Below are 16,177 nucleotides of genomic sequence, written 5' to 3'. Positions count from 1 at the left end.
TATGCCGCACTGTAACTTTTATTCTCCTGTTTTAACTCTTATTCTATTGTATCTTATTTTTATTTCTAATTTAACACTTTTTAATTGTATTTAAATGCCTTTCTATGTTGCCTTGTGTTGCTTTTACATTCAGTCTCGATGCTGTTTATGTTCGATGTAAAGCACTTTGAATTGCATTGTTGTTGAAATGTGCTGTACAAATAAATTTGCCTTAACTTGCCTTAACTTTTCCAAGAGTCCATGTCAGTAAAAATAAATTTGCCATCTCGCTTTCTGAATCAGTAAGTCATTAATCATTCATGTCATATTTGTATATTATTTTACACATTATGCTTTATTATCATGCATTCAGTATATTCAGTATACATACTAAGATATATATAGTAAATAATAATGATGAACTGTATTTGTATATCATATTGCACAAAAAATGCATATAGAACATTTAAATAAATGAAAAGGTTGGAAACGAACCATAAAATACACTAAAACTGAGTACAAATAAATGCAATATTGCAGTGAGATGCAGTACTATCAGTATACTTATTGCTCATACGTATCAATAACAGTTTACATAAAAGCAAGATTGAAAACGCCTTCAGATGTTTCTTAAAGGAATTCACATGTCAGATATTTATAGGCAGGCTAATCTACAGTATAATTAAATATTTACTCCAAATGTACTGTATCTACTATGGCACTTTGATCTTGATTATCAGAAAACTGCACTATTATTTTAGCTGTCCAAGTTTCTTTTGCTATCTGTATATTTTTATCTGTGTCTTGTGTCTGTCTACCTCTCTGGTCTTCCTCTTATGCTGCTAATAATGTAATGCCAAATCTTCCACCTGAGATCAATACAGTTAGATCTGACTAATAAAGTGGTGGATCTTTCATTTATAATCCTTATTTATGAATTTTTAGTGGTATATGCCCAGACAAATAATTATCATACATATCAAATTTTGTCACATTTCCTATAGTGAGACTTCAAGTTACAATCTGTACAATAATACAACATCCTCTATCTTTAGATTCTCGATTCAAATATGGAAAAGCTCCCTAAAAACCCTTTAACAAGGGAAAAAATGGGACAAATTTCAGGAGGAGCAGCAGAGGAGGAACTTTCTCCCAGGACAGACAGACATGCAATAGATGTGTGTGCAGAATAGATCAACATAGGAAAATTACAGAAATACAACATGGACTTCAAAGGGGAGATCAAGATTAGTTTATTTGTCATGATTAGTGCTATTCAGCCTGTAGAAACAGTTGTATAATTTCCTCTGTGGCTCTGCAGAAGCTTTGTCAAGTCTGAAAAAGTTACTCAAGTGACACATTTATAGCAGAAAGCCTGTGTTCATGAGACATGTGTGTTTACCAGACAGGGAGAGTCCATTAAAGATGCTGTTGAGTTGCATTATGGGAAGTGTAGGAGCCAGGATTATTGGAGTTTGACCCACACCAGGGACTAAAACTCAGAATATCTTGGCTTCTTTTTTTTGTTTTTTGACCATTGAAAATAATATTTTGCACAAGTAGCCAAACTTTATGGAAGTGAATTCTTCTAAAATTGCTATTGTTATTTTTCTAAAGAGTCAAAGATTATCATATACATGAAAGTACACAGACAAAGCAGGAAAATGGTTTAAGGTTACGCCAACATTTTTCTAATTTTACATCGATCGTCCTCAGACCTTCTGTCTGTGTTATTGATCTGCGGTGACCACGTCTGGATATAGCTGTATTATCATTATGCAAGCATGTGAGTCCCGGACAGACCAATGCTGAGAGATCTGCCTGGGGGATAACCATCTGGAAATAACAACAGAGATGATGCACATGCTATGTAATCTGAGAGCAGAGGCTGATGTTATCTCAGGGGCCACTTGTCCTCAGGGCGAGTGCGCTCATTTGAAGCTTTTATTGTTTATACGTCTGGTTAATTTGTTGTTGTGTTAACCAGGTAACTTCCACAAATTAAATATGACATATGATGTACTTTTCCATGCAAAAAACCTGACGATGGCAAACATTTAGGTGATGATGGTAATCATATTGATGATGATGATGAAGACAATTAGGGGTGTTTGTGACCAATTCTCCCACTTAGCCCTTCTGAAAATGAATAGCAGTCATTATATCACTTTTTTATCACTGGGGTTATTATACTTTGGGGAGCATGGCGGTTGTTTTGTAATTGGTTTCTCAGCTCATGTCCTGAAACAGCCTTAAGTTTCCATGGCGACTCTTTACTCCCATCGACCGAGATGTTATCCCTCTTTCTGCTGCGGAGAAGAAAGGCGCGCTGAACCAATTTTCCATTCTGAAAAAAAAGAGAAATATATCAATTATTCCTCTGGGATGTTGATGGTGAAAGTGAAAAGAAAATGTGACATTTGTTTTCTGAGGAAAAGAACCAGCAAAAACTGTCCTATTACATTCCAGGCGCTGTCCATAGTGATGAGTCATTTCAGCACCACGGACAGCTCATCTGTAAACCTGCAAAACCCATCCAGTTAAATTTACTGTCGACCACAGAAACATGATTTTCTACCTTTGTTGTAGAGTTTGATCCCAAAGAAGAGTGTAATAGTGAAGGGAACAGTGGTCAACAGGAAGTAGACCCTCAGAAAGCCTGGAAGTTGTTTTAATCTTATTTTGACATTTTACACAATCTCCTTTATAGGTAAACTTTTACTATTGGCTGAATAAATGATTTGACAGACTATTTGTATCTAAAACAATATTAGAGTCTCTCAGGGGCCCACCTCCCTCTGAGAGGTGCACATGGTTTAGTCCACTCCTGCAGTAAAGTGGACAAAAATGGTTTTGATCTCCACTTTTGTCTTATTCACAGAGTACATTGAAGACTTACAAAACCATGACAGCAATGGTTCTTTATAATCACCTCATAGTGAAAGCTTCACACAGTAATTACAATATGTTGAGAAAAAAAACGCATTGAATACTTCACTACTGATTTCCCTTATAACACATACAGATGTGTGTTTATTTGTGACAATGGCTGTAGTAAAAGGGGGGCGCTGAGGCTGTATATGTGCCGGGCTCAGATTTTTGTGCTGCACCACTGATCCCAAACATCGTTATCTAATTTTAAAGATTTTTTGTACTGTCTTTGTTTGAACCTGTAATTTATTTCCTGAATGCTTTTGTTTCCTGGACAAATCACCAATTAATGTGTGAACTAGAATACAAACTCAATAAACAATTAACTGTTGATGTGAAAACAAAAGAATCTTCCCTATTAATTAAGTGTGCATGTATTTTAATGTTAATTATTTTACTTGCTACAATTAATATTAAGCCAGTATTATATATTTATTCAGATCTTCATTATCTGTCACCAGAGCAACAGCTATTCATATCATCTACAGTAAATATGTAAATCAGTCTTATTAACAAATAAAATATGAAAATGTGAAAATAACATTACAAATATACACATATTTAATGCTTTTACTTTATTTACATACATTTATTTACAAACTAGTTTCTATTCCACAGAACTTTAATGATGCAGAGACGTGGTTGGCCCACAAGCAACAGCATAATCCATGTTTTGTGTTCCTATTGCAGTCTTATGTTCACAGATGTCTTTAAAATTCTTTTTGTTTGTCTGACATAAACAAGACAACAGGAACATTTCAGCATATAAACAACACGTGTGTGCTGCTGCAGTAAATGAAGGATTTAATGGAGTATTTTTTACCAGTACATGGATGTGTAAAGTACTTGGTGTCCGACGAGTTAGAACATTGTGCCCAGGTTGATTAGACAGCCAGGAGAAAGTGTTAAGTGGTTTTCTAGTGTCAGAATGAATCAGTGTGTCTCTCAGATTGCGGCAGCGTTTAAACGTAATCAGCAGAGACACACGGCTGATGTCATGGGTCACTTTTGAGGACTTTCCAATGCTGAAGGATAATATATTTGACCCTGCCTGCCACAGGAAAGTACTCAGTAGAGAAAGTGATCCGTGAGGAAGTAGTAGTAGCTCTAGTTTTCTTAACTTACAGGGATTCCCGCTGTGTATGTAGGAGCCTCTGAAAAGGCTGAAGAGATATTTAATTTCAGCAGCTTTAGACTGGAAATCTGTAGCAGTACTGCAGTTTCTGCATAATCTCAAGAATTGACCAGAAGGAATGTTTCGAATTTGTTGTTTTGGATGGTTAATCTCAGCTTTTAGAAGAGTGTTTCTGCTTAAGGGTTTATAATAGATTGTAGTCTCAATTGTACTGTTGTTTCCCATGTAAAGGTCTAGAAAGTGGACTAAGGTTTCATGCTGTTCCATAGTGAAAGAAAGATCGTTGGTAGTAGAATTTATGTATTTCAGAAAATCAGACAGCTCTTTTCTATCATCTATTATGACCGCAATATCATCAATGTGTCTTTTCTACAAAGCAATCTATGACAAAAATGTGAGTTATGAATGAATTTCTCTTCCCATAGACCCGTAACGAGACAAGCACAGGATGGGGCAACAGCACTGCTCATAGCTGTGCCACGGGATTGCAAGTAATAGGAATCCAGAAGCTTAAAGAGGTTCATGGTGAGAATCATTTCTGACAGTGTAAGTAGGAATTCATTAGGAGGTAAAATTCCCATCTGGACGTTTGCTGAGGTAATGAGTGAGAGCATCAAGACCTATTTAATGAGGTGTGTATGTGTACAGGATCTGCACATCAAAAGTTTCCAAGATATCAGCTTGTTCATATTTGAACTGTTTAATAGTTTTTAGTATATCAGCAGTGTCCCTGAGGAAGGAAAAGAGGCTCGAAATAAATTTCCTAGTGAAGAAGTCTCTGCTTCTGAGGAGTATTAGACTCACACCCTGAACACAGTGGAGCCCTCTGGCATTAAAGAAGAAATTAATTTGTCATGTTTCCTCTAATTTGTCACACTTGACAGATGTTTGTACCTGTACTTTTTGCACTTTTATCTTTGTAACTTTAATGGAGGTCTGTGTTCTTTCGGTCTTTTGTTTCTGACATGGTGTTAGCCCTCTGGCATAAATGAAGAACTGAATTTGTCATGTTTCTTCTTATTTCTCACACATAATGGATGGTAGTACCTGTACTTTTTGTGCTTTTATCTTTGTAACTTTAAGAGAGGTCTGTGTTATTTTGTTTCTGACATGATGTTAGGAAATGTGGCACTTGGAAACCAACTATGGCAACTCCAACTCAACCTTTTGATTCATTAACCAATCGATTTGAAACCCAGTTCAACCAGTTATCCAACAACAATTGGTACACCTGGTCTAGATTGATTATATATGTTGTTTGCCTCATATCTTTGTCCACTTTGACTCTGATGAAGACACAGTAGTGTTGAAACATTAGTCTGTTTGCACAGTTAAAGGCTGTGAATTACTCAATGTGCTCCAGTCCCCTTTTTCCTTCTCTGTTATTATTACTTTTGCACAAATATTTGTACAATTATATAGTCTAAGGTACTATAAAGTATCTGTGTAGATTTTTAATGGCATCTCTCTAATTTCTTTAAATTCATATTTTATTGTTATTTCATTCAAACAGTCTTTTCGATGTTTTCTCTTACTGTCTGTTGCTACAAAATGTGAATGTTTTGCCTCTTCTTGTCTTAACTTTTGCACATCATAATGTGTGTTACTCCATAATTCATGCTTACTCTGCATATAAGACATCTACTGCAAGAAGAAGGAACCTTCCTGTGTTACTATTCCTGGGTTTTCTCCCCCTATGTTTTCCTGATAAACTGTGTTTTCTTCTCCTTATCTGAATCTAGGGTCTAAGGATAGAGCATCTTGTGTCCCTTTGAGACACATTTGTGATTTTGGTGTATATAAACACAGTTTGCCTTGACTTAACAAAGGAATCTTTTATTTTTTCATTTGTTACCACAGTAAGAGGTGAGAAATAGGAGAATCCAAAAGAATCCATTAAAGCTCTTTGTTTCAATAGACACTAATGACCTCCTGAAGAACAGAATCATGAGCGAGTGACGTTCGAAGCCTTCTACTCAATTTCTGTTTCAGCTTTCATTCACAGTGATATCATGATATCATACCAGAGAAACCAGTGTCACTGCATCATCTCACCCCCCCCCCCCCCCCCACCACCACTTTGATCTTTCTTTTTTCTCCCAACCTTATTAGAGACATAAAGAGATAAGCTGCTCTGGACCCTGTTGCTCCTCCTCTCAGGTGGATAGCCCTTTAGTTCAGACCAGAGTCAGACCTGTTGTTACCATGACACTGAGTCATGAGAGGAGACCACAGCAACAGCACATCCATTTACCCCAATAATTTGAAATAGCTGGGAGCTACAGATTGTTATTTGGGTGATTTACTGTTGACAGACTGTGCTGTTTGTTCCGTTTTGTTTTGCTCAGTCTTTTGCCTTTTCTCTCACTTTTTTTTTTTTTTTACCTGTTTTTCACACAGTAAATGTTTAGATAATGAAGGTTGTTATTAGTCTGGGAGATACAGAGGAAGTACTTTTTGTTTTCAAGGTGGCTGAAAAAAATGTCTTCCTGGAAGTCAGTCCCTTTCTGCCTATAGACCCCTTTAAACACACCTCCGTCTAACATCTGTCTGTGTCATTTCATTTAATATTATTCTTCCTTTTTGAAAATGCTGACACTTATTCATCCACCTTCCTCTGTCTTTTCTTTTTTCCCACTTTTCTTTTTCATTTTTTTATTGCACATACATTGAAAACAATTCCAAATCTTCTCATAACAAACCAGACATACATCACAACTAATCATGAATTTCTGCACCTTGAATCCATTAAAGAGTTTAGAAAACACATTGACTGTGTCACTAAGACCGCATTTGACCACCCAAGAAATATTGTTATATCATGTCTGTCTATGCTAAAACATTTTTTGTGTTTTGTCTTGCTTAACCAATAAAAAAAAAAACATCTTCAATGACTGAAAACTGAAGTGGTGTAAGACAAAGTCTCAAACTTTTTTGTTTTAATATACTGGTTATTTGGATATCATGTATACAGTATAATGCAACTTTTTGCTGAGACTGTAAGTCAGAGGTGTTGATTATAATGAGGCTGAATTAACACCTCTCTGACACAGTCGCAGTGGAACAAAGTAAGTGTTAACTGTGGGGCTTTTGAAGTTCATTACATCGACCAGCTGTACTTTCATGCAGCGCAGTCCCTCACACAGTAGAGGGAGTCGGGGAGGTTTGCCTCTGCACTCGTGTCATTACAATGTGATTAATCTCTCTTGAGTGACACTTTGTCAAGTACTAAGACAAACAAATCAGATATTTGTCTGGATCCAGAGGAAATGTCTAGTTAAACTTGTATTTGTTCTGATAAATGTGTTGAACATGTGTGCTCAGTGTCAGCAGCAAGACAGTCGCACTGAGAGCTGCTGCTGAACTGAAGCAAATGCAGCTGAAGCTTGTTGACTAAGTCACACATAACCGGATCTATATTCTCCACACGCAACACACTGAAGGAACAAACATCCAGTGTTCATAAAGACTTAAAGTGAATTATTAATTTGTACTGGGAACGGGCTATGGCTATTTTCACAAACAGCATCTTAAGTTAAAGTCAACCTGCTTGTTTTAAATGTCAAACACACCTTCAGTTGAAAGATTCATAGCAGCAGCGTGTCCTCAGATGTGACTGGATGTACAGTAAATAAATACATAATGCACTGTGTTCTTTAATGAAAGAGAAAGGACAAGCTTGGTGTATTTTATGGATGCTGTTCCTGGTTACTTAACCAGCTGTTTCTGTCTTACCAACAGATGCAATAATTGTTTAACAAGAAGTAGCTCAACTTATGTTTTTCCTTCAGGGAGCTCCATTGGAAAAAACAGTTTTTTTAGGAAAAGGAGGTTGTCCACATATTAAAACTTACAAGCTCCCAAAATTCTTAATGATGCATTGTTTTGACCTACTTATTTATTAATTTATGTATTAGTCTATTCATAATGGATAAGGCAGATTAATCAACACTGACATTTTAAAGGAGACATATCAAGGACATTTCAGGTCTATATTTATATTCTGAGGCTCTACTGGAAACATCTTTGCATGATTTACAGTTCAACAAAACTCCTTATTTATCTCATACTGGCCCTCTGTCTGTCTGAAACAGGCCATTATAGCTCTTGTCTCTTTAAGGCCCCCCCCCCCCCCTCCCGATGAGCCCACTTTGTTCTGATTGGTCAGCTCCCAGGCGCTTCCGACGCTTCCGGAGGCTACGTAAGCAAACAGTAGAAGTAGGATTTCACTTCCTTTTTTCGTTCTTTACCCGAAATGGAAACTTCTCAAATACATCCATACATGTACAAGCCCAAATCCGATTTGGAATATGCGAGTGGACAACGTGAACAACCTTAGCAACAAAGGCTATCGAACAGGCGGTCATTTGTAGACATGTGAAAACAATCTGATGTCCCCACGAGGATTTGGAACTTTGACCATGTTTAACATAGACATTTGACAGCATAACTGTTTAAAAATAACAGAAAACCAGAAAAAGCATGATATGTCCCCTGTAACAACATCAGTGCAGGTGTGCCGGGGTGAGCTCATCAGCTAATTTGCACTCGTGGTCCCAATATGACTAAAATTGACAAATGGATAAAAGACTTCATACATTGTAGAGTCATTATCAAAATAAGACATACAAGATCTTCAGTTTACATGTTACAAAGTAACCCGCATTGCAAAAAACACGTCTATCTATCTATCTATCTATCTATCTATCTATCTATCTATATATGTATCTATATGTGTATCTATCTATCTATGACGTCAGGTTTGGTACTTAGAGAAGAGTAGCTATCAAAAGCAGTGACGCCATTTGTCAAAGCGTTGAAATGCGTCAAAATTGTCCTTCAGACAGAATAAATCAATCCGACCCTGAAAGCCACACTTTGACAAAAACAGGGAGTTGTTTTTTTTTTCTTCTACTGACAGATCTTCTTCTGAAGTAATAAATTTCTCATGAAAGCTTTGAAGCCTTGAAATCTGTTGAAAATTGCTTTTCATAAGCAGACTGTTGAGGTGTCGAAGTGCTTTGTTCTGCTCTCTCAGAAGTTAAATCGTGCTACATTACAGTTACTGACTTCAACGGTAAGAAGCCTTTGTGTTGTTGTGTCTCTGTCACCCTGGATGACCTCTTCGTATCGCATCCAGTCACTGTAGCCTATAGATGACAGCATGGCTATGATGCTCAACAGCTGATGTCACCATCCAGTGGACGCTCAGGCTAAGAAAAGGCTCCTTGCTTCCTCCTTTCAATGAAACAATATCTAATTGTTTGTCATTTTACATTTTGCATTTGATAAATCTTCATAAATAAACAACGGGTGCCTTTGGTGTTAATATGCTGTTCAAAAACTTGATGGATTGCAGAGGCATTTTGTGTCTTCATTGTCTTTGAAAATTCCCATTGTTTGAACTAATAGGATCAGCTGTAAGATGTGAATGTCTTTTTTTTCCCCGCAGTGCGTCCTCACAGCGATCCTTTTGGCTGGTAAACAACTCGATGCAAATGTCTTGGTGGTCGAAAGCCAATGATTCCATCAACATTTGGCAGGAGTCGCGGCACAGGGCTCTAGCATAATGCTGTCATTTGTTTAGCATCTCAACAATATCGTGCTCTCTTGTTTCAAACCGAGGACCAGAGGATATTTTTTAGCCGCTGCTGTAAATAAAGGATTTCTGCAAACGGGAGAGCAAGAGAGAAATGGCTTTTATGGCAGTTTATGATTTTACCATACAGTAAATGTTTGTTGTTTCAAGAAAAAGAAGAGATCTTCTGTAATTCATTATTTTAGTTTGCTTTTAGAGAGTTTTTGCCAGTTCTCTGTCTTTGCATCCAAATAAAACCCTAAAACTTGATCACTTCAAATTGGTGTAATTTCAGGCATTTTGGGGTAATATGGGTATCACAGCTGTCATCTTTGGCAGCCATCTAAAAGATGATCACAAGAGTCAGTTCAGAGTTAGAAGTATGATATCATTTGGTACATGTTTCTGAAACCATAAAAAACAACATTATAAGCTATTCATAAATTGCCAAAAATCCTTGTGGCTTGTGTTTTCCATTGTATTTTGCGATGATACAGTTATAAATGATACTGAGTTGTTTTGCAGCACTTTTTCCAAAGATAAATGGTTGTCTGAACCACTGGAGGGGTCCTCCCGATGAATTACGAGACTGAAAGAGTCATGCTGGAGGAGGATGAACACCAGCCAAAGGGATTTTTCACATCATGGCAAACCAAAAGTTGGGTTTATGGCTTCAGTCATTCAGTCACAATGGACAGTTTTTAAAAAGAGGATCAAAACCGATGCAGCAGCACCAGCCATATCAGCTGTGTCTCATTCAAAATCCATACTACACTCTATTACTAAGCAGGCTTCTACTATAGAGTGTATTCATATGTAGCTACTGGAGAAGTCACAACAGTGCCTTGATTTTTGAGTGTGCTGTGATGGATTCTCCCACAATGCAATGCACAGCTTGAGAAAATTAAAAGTAATAGGGAATGCTCCAGGAAAATAACTATTGAATTGGAAAAAACAACTTTGCACAGCACAATTATTGCATAATTTCCTGCTGTTGTAAAGAGATGCATTGGGTTGACTTATTGTATACTATTGCAAACTATGAAGATTAGTTTAGACTGTATACAGTGAGTAGGTAGTATGGCTCTGTGGCACAGCGATTGTCAAAACCTACATTGCCCACAATGCAACTCAACCACCAATAATTCATTCAGAAATTCAAGTGTGTTATGCTAGAAGCTCATGTAGAGATGAGGATCAGTCTACAGAGGTCTAGTAAGCTCACTTCTTTCTGACTCCACACGTCCAGATTTTTTTCCCATTTTCAAACACCTTCAACACCAACCGAAGCTGACTGATGTGACGTCACTTGAGGCAATTTATCAGATATTTTTGCACAGCTCCATCTGGAGCCACAAAATTTTTTATACCACTTTGACGACTCTGAAGTGTAAAATCAGTGTTCCACTTTAATAAAGTCATTACTCACAGCTTTGCAGAGTGTGCCAGAGTTTTGGTTTATAAAACAAGACAGAATCTAGAACCAAGACCTTCTTACAAGTTCATGGGAAGCTCCAGGTTACATGTTGTTCAGCTGCTGTAGAGGAAAATAGTAGAAAATGAGCACTGAACATTCAATAGCAAATAAGAGTGTCAGGTGCAAGACTATTCAAAGTCTAATGTTTGTCATTTCCATCCAATTAAACTCCCAACCAAATGTTTAATTTACCATTTTAATCGAACCTTCTCACTGTGTTTCTTCACTAATTCCTCTGCGTCGCAGCCTTAACACCTGTGAAATGACGTGCAAATGAGTTTTTCTCACAGAAATTCACACCGTCCTTTGATTATCACACAACATGTGGCACCGGCAGAGATTAAAGTCATCCACAGTCATGCATATTCATTAGCTTCACTGATGTGTTTTCAAAAATTTCTTGCACTTGGGTATAATAATGGCCTGTTATGCACCTGGCTGAGGGCAGGGGCTACAGGTGAGCATCCTGGATCCTGGATCAGTAAAAGCATGTTCAGTAAATCTCTTGAGTTACGATGCCTCTCTCATCGGAGTTAAAACCCAGACATCTCTCAGAATAGGAAGCAGATCACACACGCTTGTGATTTATCGTTTTTTGAACAAATGTAGACATTGTTAGCGTGTTCTACGTCTGCTCCATAACAACATGACTGAAACATGTTGGTAGGCAAACCATCATCGCTGAATACAAGCTGCTTCAGAGAATACCTGTTGACTTTATCTGTGTTGAGCAGCTGAGTTTTCCAGCTGTATCTTCCTGGCAGAACAAACAGAACACGAATCAAAACACCCACCACTGTTGCTGTTGTAGTGTGAAAGCTTTCTTCGTTTTAACACGTTCATGAAATTGGCAAAGCCTGAAACATAAAGCAGCCTTATTGTTTTTGTAATAATAAAACTTGGCAGTATTTTCAACTTTTTATGCCAAAAAAGACTTCACTCGCTGTGCAGGCGATGATTTTCTAGCATGAGCGTTGAGTTAAGGTGTTGCTGAATTGCCCCTACCGATATTTTTACCAATCTAGCACGATCTTGTCATTTTAACTCCACATAATGTTAACAGAGAGACAGAGAGACCTGTGCAGAGTTGCAAGGTTTGTGTATTTTCTGCAAAGAGTGAAAAGACAGATGGGGGATCCTCAGCTTGATTACCTGGCAACCCTCAACTTCAAACTGTGTCTTCAAGCTGCAGTAGTGGAGTCGGTGAAGTGGAGAATCTGAAGCGTATTGACTGGACAAAACTGCCATCAATCAGTTGATATTATATTTAAATTTTAGACATTAGGTGTTAGCTAACTCAGACATGTCAATTACTGTGGGTGAAAATGCCTATAAAAAAGAACTCAAGTCCTTTTTAAAGACGGACCAGAGCGTCACTGACAGCTGAGCTTAGCTAATAAAATTCTGTTCTGTATTTAATCCAAACATTAATCTTCTTTTAAATTAGTGGGAGAGATATTAACTATTTAAATCATTCCCTCCCTTTTTCAAAGAATGAATCAGGAGCAGAGTTAATATTGCATATGTGTCATTAAGACATGAACATTATTTATAAGCTAAATTAGCCACAGCTGATTTGTTTGTGACTGTCAGGCATCATTTAATTATGTAAATCCTGTACACAGCAACCTGAGCAGCACAAAGATGCACAGACAGGTGAGCTGCAGCCTGTCAGGTGAGAACAGCTGAGTTTTTAAGTTAGATTTGAAAATGGCGAAGGGTTGGGGAACATTTAAGATCGTCAGGCTCTATCTGCGTGCAGCATAGTAGCTAAAAGCCAGTTCACACTGTTTGGTACTGGAAGGGAAACAACTTCTAGCTTCATCTTTGGCCTCTTTCAAAGTTCAACACTCACATCATCATCATTTTCATTCACTCAGAAGTTGCAAAAGTCATGAAAATTGTTTTAACTACTTATTTTTAAACAAGCCAAACGGTCACATTTGGTCATCTTCTGCACATATTGAATGAACAGATGAAGGATTTCTTTCTTTCTCCCTCCCTCCAGTGGCAGATATTCAGCTGCCTCTCTGAGTGGGCGTCTTGGTCTAGATCGACATTCCTGCCGGGGTTCAAAGATATCTCCCGTGTTTGTGTCCCACAGCTCGCTTGCATGGCCGCTATTGTTTCCCCTGCGCTCTGCCTCGACCTTCCAGCGCCAGGAACAAATCCAAGGCTCTTCTGGACACGAGGGCACAAGCAGTGTGGTCAACCCACTCTCTGCATTCCTGCACCCTACCTACCTCTGACAGGCCCGTGGGTGCTGCGCTGAGGCCCCGGCCCTACAGGACAAACAGAAGGAGCACTGTGTATATGGCCGAGTGGACAAACATGTCTCCCTCTGAGTCCATCCTCATTTTACTCTGTTTATACAGGAAACGGCCATGTTGAGTCTATAGACTTGTATGTTATGGAGGCACACGTTCACCCACATGTTCAGGATTCCTCAGTGGATGGGTTCAAGTAAAGGCCTTGAGTTTCTCCATTTTTATGAGGATTTTTTGATTTCCTCTGAGTCACTGTGTCAAATAAAAGCTGTATTTTAGCCACATGTGGCTGCTAAAAAACAATTTAAATTGTGTATTATAAGAAGTAACATCTGGTCAACCTTTTCCTCAGCAGATCTGGTTCAACTGATTCAAGCCATTCAAAATATATATGAGCAATATTATTGAAGCTAAATGTGTTAAAGTGTTAAAGGACAGGTTCACAATTTTCAGCATGTCAGGTGCCCATTCCTTGTGTTCATACTGACCATTACAAGATCCCCTCCAAATGTGCTTACAGTGTAAGTGATGGAGGCCAAAATCCACAGTCCTCATGCAAAAATGTATTTAAAGTTTATCTGAAGATAAACTGAAGCTTCAGTTTTCTGAGTTGGTCAGATAAAGTGGGTATCTTTCAGAGTTACAGTCTTTTTAGTATAAAATGTCCTCTTTGTGTTTCCTCGGACAGTGTTTCCCTGTTGAGCTGCGGTGGAAGTATAGTAACAAAAAGAGGGACTTTGGCACTAAAAAGACAGTAACGTTGAAAGATATCTACTTGATTTGACTCATTTGGACGTTGAAGCTTCATATTAGCTTCAGATAAACTTTTAAATATATTTTTGCACTGAAGAAGACTTGTGGATTTTGTCCCCTATCATTTACTGTGAATTTTAGAAGTGGCATGATTGCATATAAAGACAATGGAAGGATGCAAATTTGCCCAGGGTGGCATCTGTGCGATGTGAAAATGTTACAACTTGAGCAAAAAATTCTGGCGTATCCCGGAGCTTCATAAACGTACAGAGAGGAGAGGTAAAAGGAGAGACAATGGAGGGAAATAACAGACCGCTGAATTTATAGCACTGAAATATTTACCATCTACTGTATCTGAATGTTTGTGGTTTGAATGCCTCTCTATGAAAGGTGTAGTAGGTCATTTAAAGTTGTGCCATTTCATTAACTTGATTTTAATTTTCTCATTTGAGTTCACAAATTCAGACAGAAAACACAGTATCAAGCTTGACAGGAAGTGTTCAGATGAGAGACTGGAAACCTCAAACACTTGAATTTTATATCTGAATTGAAATGAGAAAAAATAACTTGAGATTAAAGTCTAGACATTTCAAAGAGGGGAATTCAAACCACATAAATTCAGATGGTAGAATCTCATTAAGATGGAAGTATTCATTAGCGGTTAAATTTTACAACTAGGTATTACAGTTAAATGCTTATAGGATTCAGATTATTACAGCCTTTCTTTGCTACCATATATTTACTCTGGCTTTTAAAATACAACTTTTTCTGCCAACCCTCTCTTGAATTTAACAAGCTTGCGTTTCCTGAATAACAAAAATGCTATTAAAATAAGACATGGATGAGTCATGTCTTGTTTTTTCTCCTGTAGACTTCAGCAGATTTTCATTTCCCTCTTTGGGAGGAACAAAATGTAACATAATAATATGAAAACAGTCAGTTCAGGCGTTATAAAATGATGATTACTAATAACAAAATCAAATGAAAGCATCATGTGCACACTGATGTAGTATCTAATCATTTTCAAGCAATTTTCACCTTATTGGGTTTTTCTTTACTGCACCAAAACACGGCAGCTTCCTCTGAAACAAGTCCTGACTGTGTGCAGACATCAGCAGGATGTCTGAAGTGGGAAGAAACATGATTAGACCCGACCAGTATTATCCTGTAATGAAGCTTAGTGACACCACAGCATGGCAGTGGAGAAACATCCTTTTTTTTTACTCACCCAGAGCATGATATTCTCTTTTTTTTTTTTTTTATCTCGGCTCCACATTTGTACCTCTATGAGAGGCCACACATGCAAAGCAGGTCAAGTATTATTCATTTTGCGTCTCAGATCATGCAGCTGTTCCCATGCTGCCTCTTGAGAAACACATTGTCTCTCCTTTGTCTCACCGCGTCTGATCTCTTACAGGAAAATATAAAACTTAGAGGTGCTGCTGGACTGCTCACAGTTTTCTCATATATGCTCTGATAAAGAGATGGTGCCAAATATAATACTCAGCTAAATTGTTTTTTTGGGGGGATGATTCCTATGTTTATTTCAAATCAAACCTCTGACTGTTTTGCTGCTGCTGTCATTTTTTTCAATTTCTTTAAAAACAAGCTGTATTTCTTCCTCAGTCTCCTTTATTATATTGTGTGATATGTCACCACACTCCTGCAGTATAACAAAAGTTTGTTTTTTTTTCCTTTTTCCAAAAGTGACTTGAAATTCAGAAGCAGCCATAACAAAAAGGCATCTGTTCCAAAATATTAATATTCTGATGCTGCATGGGTGTTTTCTAACACAACTAACGCTGCAACAGATCCTGCTTTGTCTGCTGGCTGCTGCAGGCGCTCTGGGTGAAACAAACACATCCAGGACTCCTTGTAATGGTTTGATGTCGTCCAACAGCAGAAAAAGATTTTTTTTTTAAAAAAAAGACAGAAACACATTCATGGATATTGAGGATGAATCATCTAAGACAGGCGATAAAGGAAATGTAACAAATAGTCTTACAACATTAAAATGTTGAGCTTGAGCTTGGAAACATTTGGCAAAACAATCTCCA

Source organism: Thunnus albacares, chromosome 19 (genome assembly GCF_914725855.1).
Source record: "Thunnus albacares chromosome 19, fThuAlb1.1, whole genome shotgun sequence".
NCBI classification, from domain to species: Eukaryota; Metazoa; Chordata; class Actinopteri; order Scombriformes; family Scombridae; genus Thunnus; species Thunnus albacares.
Note: the sequence above shows the minus strand (reverse complement) of the source record.